Here is a 13,466-nt window from a genome sequence, read left to right on the forward strand (position 1 = left end):
AAGTGTCAGATGGGTATAATGTGGTATAAAAACAAATTGGTAACTAACTCTGAAAATGGAGATCTGTTTGTTTTCTTCACAGAATAGTATAATCCTATGTGTTGTTTCTGTTTCATGCTATATTTTGGTGGGTTTTTTTAAAAATGATGTTTGATGAAAATTCTGGATATCTTAACACACTGCCTTGAAGTCATTTATCATTTGGTTGAGGAGGGAAATTAAACATGTAATCCAGTTGTGGTTGGTGGTGGTGGCCTCATATGGCACTTCAAGCAGTGATAACTTGTATGACTTTCTGTATATTAAACCATACTTTAATATTGCTTCTGTTTGTGGTGTATTAACTGTTATCCTTTCCTGGTAAAGGAAATGTGCTAAGCAGATAGTTACTGTTCTAAATCAACAAGGCAATTTTAGAGTCACACGAAGCTGTTGAAACCTACCACTCAGTAGTCTGTCTGCCAGATTAATCTTCTTTATTGTCCCTTCTGGAGGTGTCTCTCTTCCTTTCTGCAAAATATTTCCAGCAGGCAGGCTTATCATGAGAACTTATGACACTCCAAGGATATGATTATGTGACCATCACAGTTTATGTTGTGCCCTACATATCAAGAACATAGCCTAGGGTTTCATGATCTTTTTTTTTTTTTTAAAGAAAAAATGCAAATTACAGAAAATATTTTCTAAAGCATTTTATTATATTTCAGAGTATGCTTTCTCTCAAAAATGCCCCTTTGGTTATTTTGTATTAGCTCCCTTCTCAGTGCAGTTAACTTCAAACAGTTATATTCAAATTTTTATATATTGGCCTCTTTTTTTTTTTTTTTTTTTTTTTTTTTTTTTTTAGATCCTTTGTTTGCGACAATTATTGTTAAATAATCAGTAAATATACTACAGGAGAGGTACCGGGTGACTACTGAATTGTTTTGATGCCATTGGAATTCAACTAAAAGTCAATGGTTAGAACAAAATCATGTTTCTGCTGTTGCATTATGTAACTACTCAAGAAAAATCTGGGTTTGATTTAGTTCTTGTTATTTTTAGAATTTTAAGAAATTTGTAACTTGAAACTATACAAATATAAACTGCAGTGTCATATAAAAGAAAAAAAAAAAAAAACATATGCAAGCAAGCAAGATATTGTCAAAACTCCCAGTACAAATCGGAGGACACCTTCTTATGCAATGTTGTTGTATTTTTGATGTTGAAGAAAGAGCTGATAACTGTCTTTAAGCTTCCAGAACTGTTTTACTGTTGTAGAGAAAAATTTCTTTTGAATTTATGTATTAGACCAGATCGTTGGTCTTCATTTTTAATGGGCTGCTCTAAAAGCAGAGAACTATTTTACAGCCTATCTAACTTGTAATCTAGATACATAATTTAATATAAAAAAATTATAGTATATATTTGCTGATGTTGCATTCAATGCTGCAATGTGTCTCAAGAAGCCTTCGTGTTACTAAAGATACTATGATGACAAGCAAGTATATCAAGATAATCAAGTTTATTGTTAGTATCTTTGAAATAATATCAAGTTGTATCTCAGAATTTAAATATGTTTCCATAAATAAATGGAGGTCTTTTTTTACTTAATCTGAGTTGTTAGTAAGGAGAGGAAAATTAACACTAATATTTTTAATGTAAGGTACTGATACAAAGTAAACATTACTCTAAAATTAATTGCTTGCTCTCTCTTCTAAAAGCTCACTTGGCAATGTATCATATTCCAGACATTTCTAAAGCCCAGTGAAATTATGCAATAGTCTTACCTGGCATCAGCTGTTCCTGGCACAATATATTATTCCTCTTTCAGCACCTAGTGGATGTAACACATATCATTGAAATATTTTAATTTCTACTGTGCATGCTAATTTTAAATTCAGATTGCAGCTTTGAGTACTATTTAGATTGAAAATGGAAAATGTAAGAAAAAAAAAAAAAAAAAAAAAAAAGAACCTCTTTCTCCGTGACAGTTGGTGGAAGCATCGGTGATACTGTTTGCTAGCCTTTGTGTCTATGTGAATGTTTTAACTGTACACATATCTATAAGCCAGTATAGTTAGAAGTACTAAATAATTTTCATTCAATTTGTATTAACTGATCTAATTTACAGTATTCCTTCATTTGATCTGAAATAGTCAGTGTCCTGATATATTCTATTCACATTTAATATAACCACACAGGAGCATCTAAACATGAGCAGCTGCACACTGTGAGATGTGGAGGATAAGAATGAAGAAGCAGTAACAGTGTAGTTTTATAAAAGCCACAAGACTGTAAAAGTGTATCGTACAGATAGGTTTACAAAAAGAAGAAACCAATTTATGTTTGATTATAATACTTTAAAGGGCAAGTGTATTTTCACTGAATTTCTTATTCATACCCTGTCAGTAAACTCAAACCTCAGATAAATTTATTCTGTTTAAAAAGAATGGGGTTTTGAGGTGTCTTGTTATAATTAATTTCCCCTCTGCTATTCAATTCATTTTTTTTATCCCAATCAATAGACTGCTCGCTGTACAGTGAAAAGAAGGGGAAATTTTGAAGAGAAAGATATTCCTAATCAGACTGCATTACTTACTGGGAGCCAATTTGATTGCATGTGACTAATGCATTAATTTTTATCATTATTGTAGGTCATCAAGACAAGCAATGGAGTGTCATCACTGAGAATAATTTTAATTTAGAAATTGGATTATTTTTTGCTCCCAGCATCAGCAGAACTAGTAGGGTTCATGGCATCCATGGGTTCAGGTGCCTTCTCTTTTGCTATAAAGATCTGACTATCTTATGTTCAGACAGAACTCCTGATGAAAAATACTAATTCCAATTTTAATTGAACATGCATATTTTGATATATAAATATAGATTTAAAAAACATACAAACAAACAAAAAAACCCTCTTTAATTCATGTGTTTATACATAGCACAAATGGGTATAAAAAAAGACTTGGCAGTGAATCCACAGTCGAAATTTGCACATATAAGGGCTGCTATATCACTTCTATCTGCAGATTTGCATGTCAGTCAATAATATTACTCACAGGCTAACCATAAAGTTCACACAAGCTTGTGGTTTGGTGGAGAATCTCAGTTTTGAAGAAACTAAACTAGTCTGTAGTGCAGACCAAAATTAATTAAAAAACCACTAACAGTTGAATTGATTGATTCCAGCCTAGGTGGTTGACTCTATAAATATAAAAACTAACAGAAATATTCATGGTGGTCTTACTTTCCCAGACTGAAGACTTTTTATCAGAGGAAAAAAATGTATTACAGAAAAATTGTCCAAGGGAGCTAAGAGTCTTTAAAGTGCCCAGTTTTGACTTAATTTGGCTTCCAGTGAAATCAATGGAAATTTTTGCTCCAGTGAAAGCACTGGCAAGAAATCAATGACTTATAGCAACAGTGAGGTTTTATTTTGTTAAATTGAACTGGTATGGTTGAAGTTGCAGTCTACTTTCATCAATACTTAAAATGAGGGTTACTAATTTAGAGTATATACTTTGGAATTACTCACTGTGTCAACCAATCCTGTTCAAAGTTCAACATTAATAGATTGGCATTCCTCACTAGGTTTAATCTTGGAGATACCAAGGGTAGGTCTTCAAAAGAGTTTACTTTTTTTTTTTTTTTTTTTTGGCATGCTCCAGAAAAGAAACATTTTCCAGAATCCAAAACTACTGAAATAAATCAATAATATGATTACTAGCCTTTTTGTTAAGAGCAAAACAGTTGCCATATCAGTTAATATGTATATATCCTAAATACTGTGCATATAGAAATTACTGAGAAAAAACTGATGATGATTCTTCTATAAAAGTCCACTTCCAGCTCTTCCAAAGGTAGTTGTCAACAGCAATAAAGGACATTTGCAGTCATGTTTTAATATGTATTCTCCTATTAAGCAGTTCCCCTGTACTGCATTTCATATTTTATTCCTTAAAAATAAAGAAAAACTAATATGAGTGTGCCCTAAGACTGCTTCTATAAATATTGTTAAAGCATTGAATGCATACAGCATTTGTAGGCTGGAGTGACATCATCCCATTGCCTTTAATGTGGGATTACTGATGGATCTAATTTGTGTTTTCCACTTTCAACGTCTGTAACAGAAAAGAAGTTATTTAGTATGATGAAGGTGAGTTTGCAATGTTGCATCATTTTGAAGAATGTTTAGTGGAAAATAAAATGACCTGGTTGCCTAACATTTATTTTATTATTTAAGAAATACAGTTGTGTGTGTCTTCAAACTGCCCATACATTTCTGCCCATTCTCAAAATACATTTGCTTAATATCAGAGTGGATCTAAAAGGAAACAAGGAGGAAAGAAAAAATCAAATAGATTATGTTTTGCTAAGTTTTTACAGAGTTATCTATCTTTTCTGATAGACAGAATAAGCACACTTAGCCCAGTAAAATACCACACAGGTTTGTGAGCTGTAGAGCAGGCAAAAATCAGATAGCAGTTGTTTCCAGTGTGTGTGTATATGTATATATATATATATATATATATATATATGGTTATTGTTTTAGCAAAGAACACTTCCCTGGACTCCACATCAAAGCCAAAATGTTCACTCAAAAAAAATATTTCAAACTTAATGCATTGTAATTTTGACACAGCTTTGTTTTATCGGAACTTTTCTGTCAAGTTCACTTGAAATAATTATGCACTTTCTACAGAAGTATCAGAAAAATGGACCTGACAGGGTAAGTTAACATCTCCCATATCCTACCTCAGAGAAGCAGCAAAGAGATAATTTTGGCTACACAAAGTCTGGTCTTTGTATAGAATTATAAGACCAATTGTAAATAATTTTATTTTTCAGTGGTTTTGAACATATTTGAATAATACTTCAACTGCAAGGTGCACTACTATCTGAAAAGTCTGATTTTTAAAAGGTTGCAACATGTTGTAATCACTGATTTTTACAAATGATCCTGGCTCCTGAATCACTTGGTACAGTGTATTGCAGTGTCATAGCCTTTGTCTGTCTAGGGTAGGCACAGGCAGACAAAGTTAAGCAAGTTAACTTAAACACACTGTGTCAGGATTCATTCTATCTACAGGGAAAAAATGCTCATGAAGCTGGCACTGATTTTGATGGAACTAGAAATTAACTTCTAGGAGAGGAGTCCAGCAATTTCTTAGTCCTTGGAGTCTTCCTCATTCATCATTTTCTCCATGTGGATACAGCACCAGACTAGTTGTGTCAGCATCAAGTCCAGGCATGAGGTTATGGTTGCACAGGGTAGGAAATATCTAATTTTTAAGTATGTTTTAAAGGACTTGAAACTAATGCCCACTTGGACATATGTGTCTAAGCAAGCATGACTTTTTTTCAGGTTCACAGATTTTATGGCTAAAAAGCAGCAATCTACTTGCCTTCATGCAACACATGCCTCTCACAGTCCTCTTTCAGTCTTCCAAGGAGTATAAAGATGTATTCCACCTAGGCTTCCACCTGCAAGGCTGCCCTATTAACAGATTCTGTCTAAAGGGCTTTAACTAGGGCCAATATTATTTACTTTTTTTTTTTTTCACTGTGATAAAATACATAACTGGATATCCTTTCATATTAAGAGATCATATTTTTTCAGGAATGGTTTGTTTTGAAGCTGACTGTCTTTGAACTTCAAAAGAAGGTGCTGCCAGTACTTTCTGCATGGTCTTGTTTGACCTATAGCATATATATTTTAGAAATGTGAATTCATTAGGTAAAAGACAATTCCATAGACAAGCATAATGTGTGAGCCAAGTACACGGGCTTGATCTTTTCCATTGCTCCACGTATGTCCATAATTAGTAGGTCATCTCCCTTAAAATTTTCTGGGAGAAATCTCAGCTTTGCTAAAGGTCATTGATACAATTTCTGTGCAACCAAGATTTTAACTGTGAGCACATGACCTTCTACTGTTGGGTTTAGGTTTTTGGGTTTTTTTTTAAATTATTCCAGCCATCTAAATAGAAATTGGAAAATCCTGACATGACATTGTTTGTTTCATGCTACCCATAATCTGTAAGGTTATATAGCTGATATGGCAGTAAGGACTAGTATTACATATTGTCATCTACTGGCTTTTTCTGCTCCTTCATTTTGTGTGCACTCATGCTATGTATGACAGACTTACAGAGATGTCTACACAGGCTGTCACATCTCCTTTCCTTACCCTAGCTGCACAGCCCACCTGCCTTCTTACAAATGCAGCCACATTGCTGTCCAGCTACTCCTGTTCCAAATTCCACCCCTTTATTTCCTCTTCCCTGACCAGATTTAAAATGCATGTAATGATTTTAGGAAGGTAAAAACCCCACAAAAAAAGACAGTGTTAGAATACCAGCAGTTTAGTTTCTATGGTTGTTTTCTCTTGACCTGGTGCAAAAGAGGGCACATGCATGAAAAGCTTTCTCCCATGATCACCAGGGATTAGTCTGAACTCTGGAATTCATTGTTGCAAAACTTGAACTGTATAGGCCATCATGCTTATAATATCACAGCCTATACAAACTATTAGTAATATCAAATATTAGGCATGAAATTGAAGTAGTTTTGGAAAGGTTAAGAAAGATGAGAAAATTTGAAAGTGCAAGTGCTGTATGAAAGAAGGTGTGTATTCCAGAAGGTGTAAGTCAACCATTATAACGTTGCTTAGTACAATGTTAGAGAATACCATCATAATTACATAGCAGCTTTCCACTGTAAAGGTGTGTTTGCAGCAGTGAAGCTATTGGTAACTACCCTCTTTGAAAATGGTATGTCTTAGGAGGAAACAAAATTTCTAGAGGTAAGATCTGAAGAAAATGAAAAATCTCCATGTATAAGTCCATCCTCAAAGGAAATGAAACTACTCTCACTGTTCAAGCCAATTATTTTTTTTTTTTAATCATGTAATGTTACATAGACTCGAATGAAAAGAATATTAATGGATTGAAAGACTTACCTTGATAAGTTCTTCAGTGTAAAAAGCTATTTCTTTGTTTATACCAGTATTGTAGGTCTTGTCTAAGTTAGTTCTTACCTTACGCTGTTCTTACCTAAGTTAGTTCTACTGAGGCTAAAAAGGCCTCTGTGTAAGCATAACCATAATTTGGCCCTACAAAGGTAAAACATTATAAAATTTGAACTGTTACCACTGTGAGTATTGGTTTTGTAATAGTGCCCATATTGTGTAATGTGCTCTCCACACAGATAAGTCACTGTAGTCTGGAATTTGTCAGTGAGACCCTTTAGAGATCAAAGCAAAGGACAAAGGCACGTGTAAAGACATATGAAAAAGTATCGCTTGAGTGCTACACTATTCCTTCTAGGCCATATTCCATAATCAATCTGAATAAGTTAATTGATGTAGATACAGTTCGGCCTGACAGAGATGGTAATCTTAATTAAGAAAAATGGTCACACTACAGGGAAATAGGCTGCAACTGGAGATGTGCTTGCAAGAAAGATCTGATGTTTTCAGTTGTGGAAGTTGTTTCTAGCTCCTGCTTATAAGGCTAGTTTATCAAAACCCTAAATGTTCTGACATTTCACATTGTACAAGTAGCCTTTATAAAAGCAATACTCCAACGCCTTGCACAGGAAATACTGTTATTCCTGCCTGTATGCTTTCCCATGCAGAAGACAAGTCTAGAACCCAACTGGCATACCCCCAAGGCTTGGGTATATAAGATATCAAGTGTATCTGTAAGCGTATCATGTGTCTGTATCAAGTGTATCTAACCTAAAATAAGGTGTATCCCTTATATTTAGACACCATCATATAGTTTTATATGACAGTCTATCACTGTTGTTTAGAGATACCTCTAAATTTATTTCTGTGCATCATTAGTACTAAGGCTACTCACCTTTACATTTTCACTATATTGCAGTGGAAATAATTCTTTGATACCATGGTAGTTCTCACCTTTGTCATCAGGACCTTTGTATTCTTTCCTATTCACCATATATCAATGCAACCGAATTACTCAATCACATTTGATCAATGCAAACCGATTCAAAATAGATCTATGCAACCAAAATATTACACAAAGTTTTAATGATTACATTCTCAAGAATTTCTGAGTAAATGTCACAAATAACACCATAAAAAAAAATGTTGTTTAAAAAAAAGCTACCAGTCTTGAGCACCTTCAATAAGGCTACAGACTGAAAATTACTTTAATCAGCATTTATGTAATTCTGCATTCTACTTTAGAGGTTTACATGAATAACCACTACCACTGTGGTGGTTAAGTGTGGTGAACTGGGGAAGACTTCACCACTTCAGATGGATTCATAGGCATGTTGCTTAAGCTCCCCTTGTACTCCATTCCACTAAAGGGAAAAAAAAAAAAAAAAAAAATCTATTCCCAAGATTGTCCTATCCAGAACTGCTAGGGAGGCAATTAGAATGTCTCCATTGTTTACCTGGCTACTGGAAAATCATATACCAGGTAGGAAAAGTCATCATACCAGATGCAGAGAAATCAAGGAGCAAGTACAAAAGCAGAGTAAAAAAAACAATGGTTTGCTGTACTAGTAGCAGTAAGCTCCAGGAAGGTGGTAATACACATCTTGGCATCGATGCAGTCTAAGTAATGGGTAAAAACCAGCTGTTTATAGTTCTAGCAGAATTATATTAAATCAATTGGGGGGAAAAAAAAGAAAAACAAAGAAAATAACATTAATTTTGCTTCCAACAAGCATTTCTAAAATGCATTAAGAACTTTTGAACTATAACACAATCATAAAATTTTAAGTGCTTGATGGAATAATAATTTCTTGGAAGAGATGTACGAGGCATATTGGAGTTCAGTAATGTGAAAAAATGACTTATTTTAGACAAATTGAGTCAGTATTCACTTGCATTTTACATTCAGTAATACTACATGTAATGTGGCATACTTGCCAAGATAAAGATCTTCCCTGGACCTCTTAGGCTGCTGAATTTTTATCAGTCATATAGATGGTATTATATTCAGTAACTGCCTTTGAAGATTTTGCTTTAGTCAGCTAACAGGAAGCTTGCATTTCAGAATATGGAACTGAGACTTTTGTTTATTTTCTTTGTTTGTTCCTGGACCTGCGGAATTACCAAACATACCTAGGTTGGAACCCTGCAGTTAAATCAGTAGTTGCTTGCTCTGCCTTTCACTGCTTACATTATTTCAGGTTATGTCACTCTAAGTTAAAATAAAGTATAAACCTTCAAATTCATGGGGACTTAGAGGGATATAAAAAGATAAAGAAGTATGCTAAAAGGCCAAATAAACTGGTTTACTCTTTTTTTTTTTTTTTTCTTTATGAATCCTGAAGGTAGAAAATGACCCAATTTCTGTGGACTTTTGGACTTGGCACCAACTCTTTTAATGATGGAACAAATTAAGTGTTTTCTCAGGCTGTATACAAAATATGATATATGCAGGACATACAGAAATTAAATCAAATTTAGCCTTAAGGCAGCAAGGATCAAATAAGTCATGGAACCCACCTGTATCTTTCTCCCACAGCTAGCATTATAACAGGGGCAAGGCTTGGAATAGGCTGTCACAAAAGTGCTTGGACAAGCTGAAGAGTGAGACATTGCATGTGGTTTGGACTAGGTGCAATGAGTCTAAGAATCCTAAAAAAAAATATATATATATATATATATATATATATATATACAGCTACTTAAGAAAAAACCAAACCAAAACAAAATCGCTAGTTTTTTTCCAGCCTTAGAAATACAGTTGTCTTTGGGTACTACCCTGTTTCATTTTAAACCTCATCAGCCGACAGCTGCTGTTAAGACTTCCCAGTCTGAACACCACAGAAAGTCCTGCGACCGCCACATTTACAGTCTGCAGAGGAGATGGCTTTCCTGTTCTAAATACTGGTTACCAACTGATGAACTCATGCAGAAAGCAGGAGGGCTGGATTCACTGTGTTAGTCCTCATCCTTGAGGAGACTGAACATGTATCATACTACAAGAATCATCAAGAGTATCACCAGGGGATTACGTTGAAGGTGTGCCACACCAGTAATGGAGGCAATGCTGTCACTCACACAGTATCATTCCCTGAGGAGACAAGAATCTAAGTCTTTTACCCTTCATCTTCCAAACCACTAGACAACAGGATTCTTTCATCTCCCTCTTCCTCTCCATGGTCATGAATTTTGTACATTTCATTTCATTACTTTGTGTTTGTACTTGCTCCTTGATTTCTCTGCATCTGGTAAGATGAAAAAATATTTTCCCACCCAGAGGAAGCCTGCTGGCAATTAAGACATTTTAGAAATGACTTATATCCTTTAGAAAGGACTTAAACTCTTAGTTTTACTCACTCATGAACAAGTGTATTATATAATCTTATATAAATGATGACTGTCCACATTACTACCCCATCACATTCTCTAATTAAGTCTTTTAATGGGTGAGCTTGCTCACCCTGAGGATCTATGATCAGGATTATACTTCAAGGTAACAGTAGTGCCTTGTTGTAAATGTGGTAGCCTGCCTAAATTCTCTGCTTTGTTCCCTAATGCAGACTTACCGATAGGTAATTTTTTCAATTTAATTTTATACATTTCTAGATTAAAACCCCTTATGGCTTCCCCTGGGAGGCTTTCCCTTAAGTCAGTCATTTTTCATTATACCCAATCTAAATTTTCCATGTCAACTTCATTTGACTCCTCCAATTTTTATAGATTTTTCTCTCATTGACTGCTTGAAAACAATAAAGAAAGTGAGCAGATGCTCTCTGTACTCAGTAACTAAATGATTAGAAGTGAACTCAGGTTCAGTGATGCAAAAAAACAGAATTATCTGGTTTCTTTATTCATATGCATGAATAATTCCCACTGGTGGTTAATGAGAACTTCAAGAAACCACACAACGAGTAGAGCAAACTTCCAATAAGTCATAAATGTGAACTTAATCTCAGGCAAATAGCAGAACGTTTTGTCCCTCAGAGGTACATGCATGTGTTTGGGAAAATAACAATGCAAAAAATATAAAGCCTGTCTACTCAGATTATTTTCCATTGTGCACATGGAATTCCCTGAGATTTGCTTATGTTTAAATACCTCCATTATGACATGTAGCTTTATGCCTCTCCCGTGTGTAAATTAACAGCTAGGATAGATACAAGTCACTAGTTTCAGAGTTAAAATAAGGAAAACATCTTTGCTAGCTCATATTTATACACAGTATTGATTGGCTTATTCAAATTATGTGTTTTGTAAGCCAGTTCAGTTAGACTTGTCAAAATTTATCTTGAAGACAGCATGCTAAATTTTTGCTGATTCTTTCCTGATGCAGAGCAGTATTTAAGACCATCTACATAAGAGACAAGACATAAATATATTTTATACTTATTTGACTTTAGCCGATGTAGAAATCATGTTTCTGCTTTTTTCATCCAAGGCTTACAAGCCATTTCAAGGGATGGGAGATTCAGACTTACTGTAAGTGAAGTGTAAGGCTCGGCAATAATCTGACCTGGGAACAAGAAATGCTGCTTGTTTTATGAGTTTTCAGAGTCTTAGAGTCTAGTTTGAAAGGTACCTAGGCAACTACAGGTTGAAGTATGCTCTTCATTTTTGGAAACACCCACTAAAATCATTATGCTTAATACCTCTGAGATCACAGTAAGCATCCATCTACATCTTCAGACACCTAAATACTCTTTACAAATTCAGCCTTTAGGCTGGTGTTTGATGATTCTGGTTTTGATGACAAAGCTAAATTAGAGTCCCTCTTCCCCAGACACCTCTTCTTCCTTCTTTTCATCCTAAGTTTACAGCCCCTCCCATATTACAGTACAGTTATTTAGAGGCATCATTTCCAAAATGACTGGGATTTTTTTTAAAAAAAAAAAAACAACAAAGAAATCAAAAACCCACAACAAAATGAAACAAAATAGGTAAGAATGGCAGTATTTTGACAGGGATTGTTTCAGTGCATGGTTTACCCTCAGACAGCTTTATCATCACAAGTGATGTTACAAGATACACCACACATGGCATGAATTTTTCTGGGCCCAGATTACTTCTTTATTAGTTTTCTGCCTGTCAAAGAAAAAAAAAAATGCCTTCATCGCATCCAATAGAAATTCCATAACTATTTTATAGTTACCAAGACTCCTGACAGTGTGATTTCTTTCTTTGTTCTGACGAAAAAGTTATATTAGGCAGAATTTCTCTCTCTATGGTATTTTTTAAATGTTTCTTTATTTATACATTTTATTCACTGTCTGTTGGTTATTGAAAGGGGGACTGCTCCAAGCCAATAGATGTAAAGAAAATTACTCTGATGAGCTTTGGAATATCAGAAATTTTCTTGAGCTATGATTAGTCAGTCTTCCTTCTAGTGAGCTCTTTCAAAGACTTTTTACAGGTGATTTTTTTATAGCCCTTTTCTAAGATTATCAGCCTATAAATTGATTTATTCTAAATACAGCATGGTACCTAGCCCTCAGAGGCATTTGCTCATTGCATGTCTCTGAGGGGTCAGACATTTATTGATATTCTTTTCAACATCAGTGAAAAGAAATGCAGAATGTACCTTATCAAGCACTGAATCACAGAATCACAAAATTGTTGAGGTTGAAAGGCATCCCTTGAGAACACCTAATGCAATCCCACTGCTCAGGCAGGGTCAGCTAAAGCAGGTTGCCTTTGTTGAACTTTATGAGATTCCTGTCTGCTCAATTCTCCAACCTGTTGATGTCCTTCTGTATGGTAGCATACCCATTTAGTGTATTATAGCCATTCTTCCCTTTTTTTATCAAACCTGATAAGATGAGCCCTCCCCATCACCCAGATCATTAATGAAGTTAAATAGTATTGGTACCAGTATTTGACCCCTGAGGTATGCTGCTAGTAGCTGGCCTCCAACTGAACTTCATACCACTGATCACAACCCATTGGGCTGTTCAGTTTTCAGTCCATCTCACTCTCCACATATCTAATCCACACTTCATCATCTTGTCTATCAGGTTAATATGGGAGACTGTCAAAAGCCTTACTAAAATCAAGGTAAACAACATCCACTGTTCTCCCTTCATTTACCAAGCTAGTCACATCATAGTAGAAGGTTATTGGGTTGGATGAATGTGATTTCTCCTTCATAAAGCCATGCTGGCTACCCCAATCACTTTCTTTTCCTTCAACAGGCTTCCAGCATTAATTAGTCCATCACCTTCCCAGGGACTGAGGTGAAGCTGACCTTCTTTTATTTCCCCAGATCTTTCTGCTTGAAGATCAGAGTGACATTTGCTCTCCTCCAGCCTTTTAGGAACATTTCCCAGTCCCCATGAACTTTAAAAGATAATTGAAAGTGGCCGTGCAATGACATTGGCCAGCTTTCTTGTCACTTGTGGGTGCATCGCATCAGGCCCCATGGACTTGTGTATCTCCAGTTTGTTAAGCATTCCCAACCTGATCCTTCTCCAACAAAGGAAAGTCTCCTTTGCCCCAGGCATTTCCTCTGGTATCA

Source organism: Athene cunicularia, assembly GCF_003259725.1.
Source record: "Athene cunicularia isolate RWA chromosome 5 unlocalized genomic scaffold, athCun1 chr5_part1, whole genome shotgun sequence".
NCBI classification, from domain to species: Eukaryota; Metazoa; Chordata; class Aves; order Strigiformes; family Strigidae; genus Athene; species Athene cunicularia.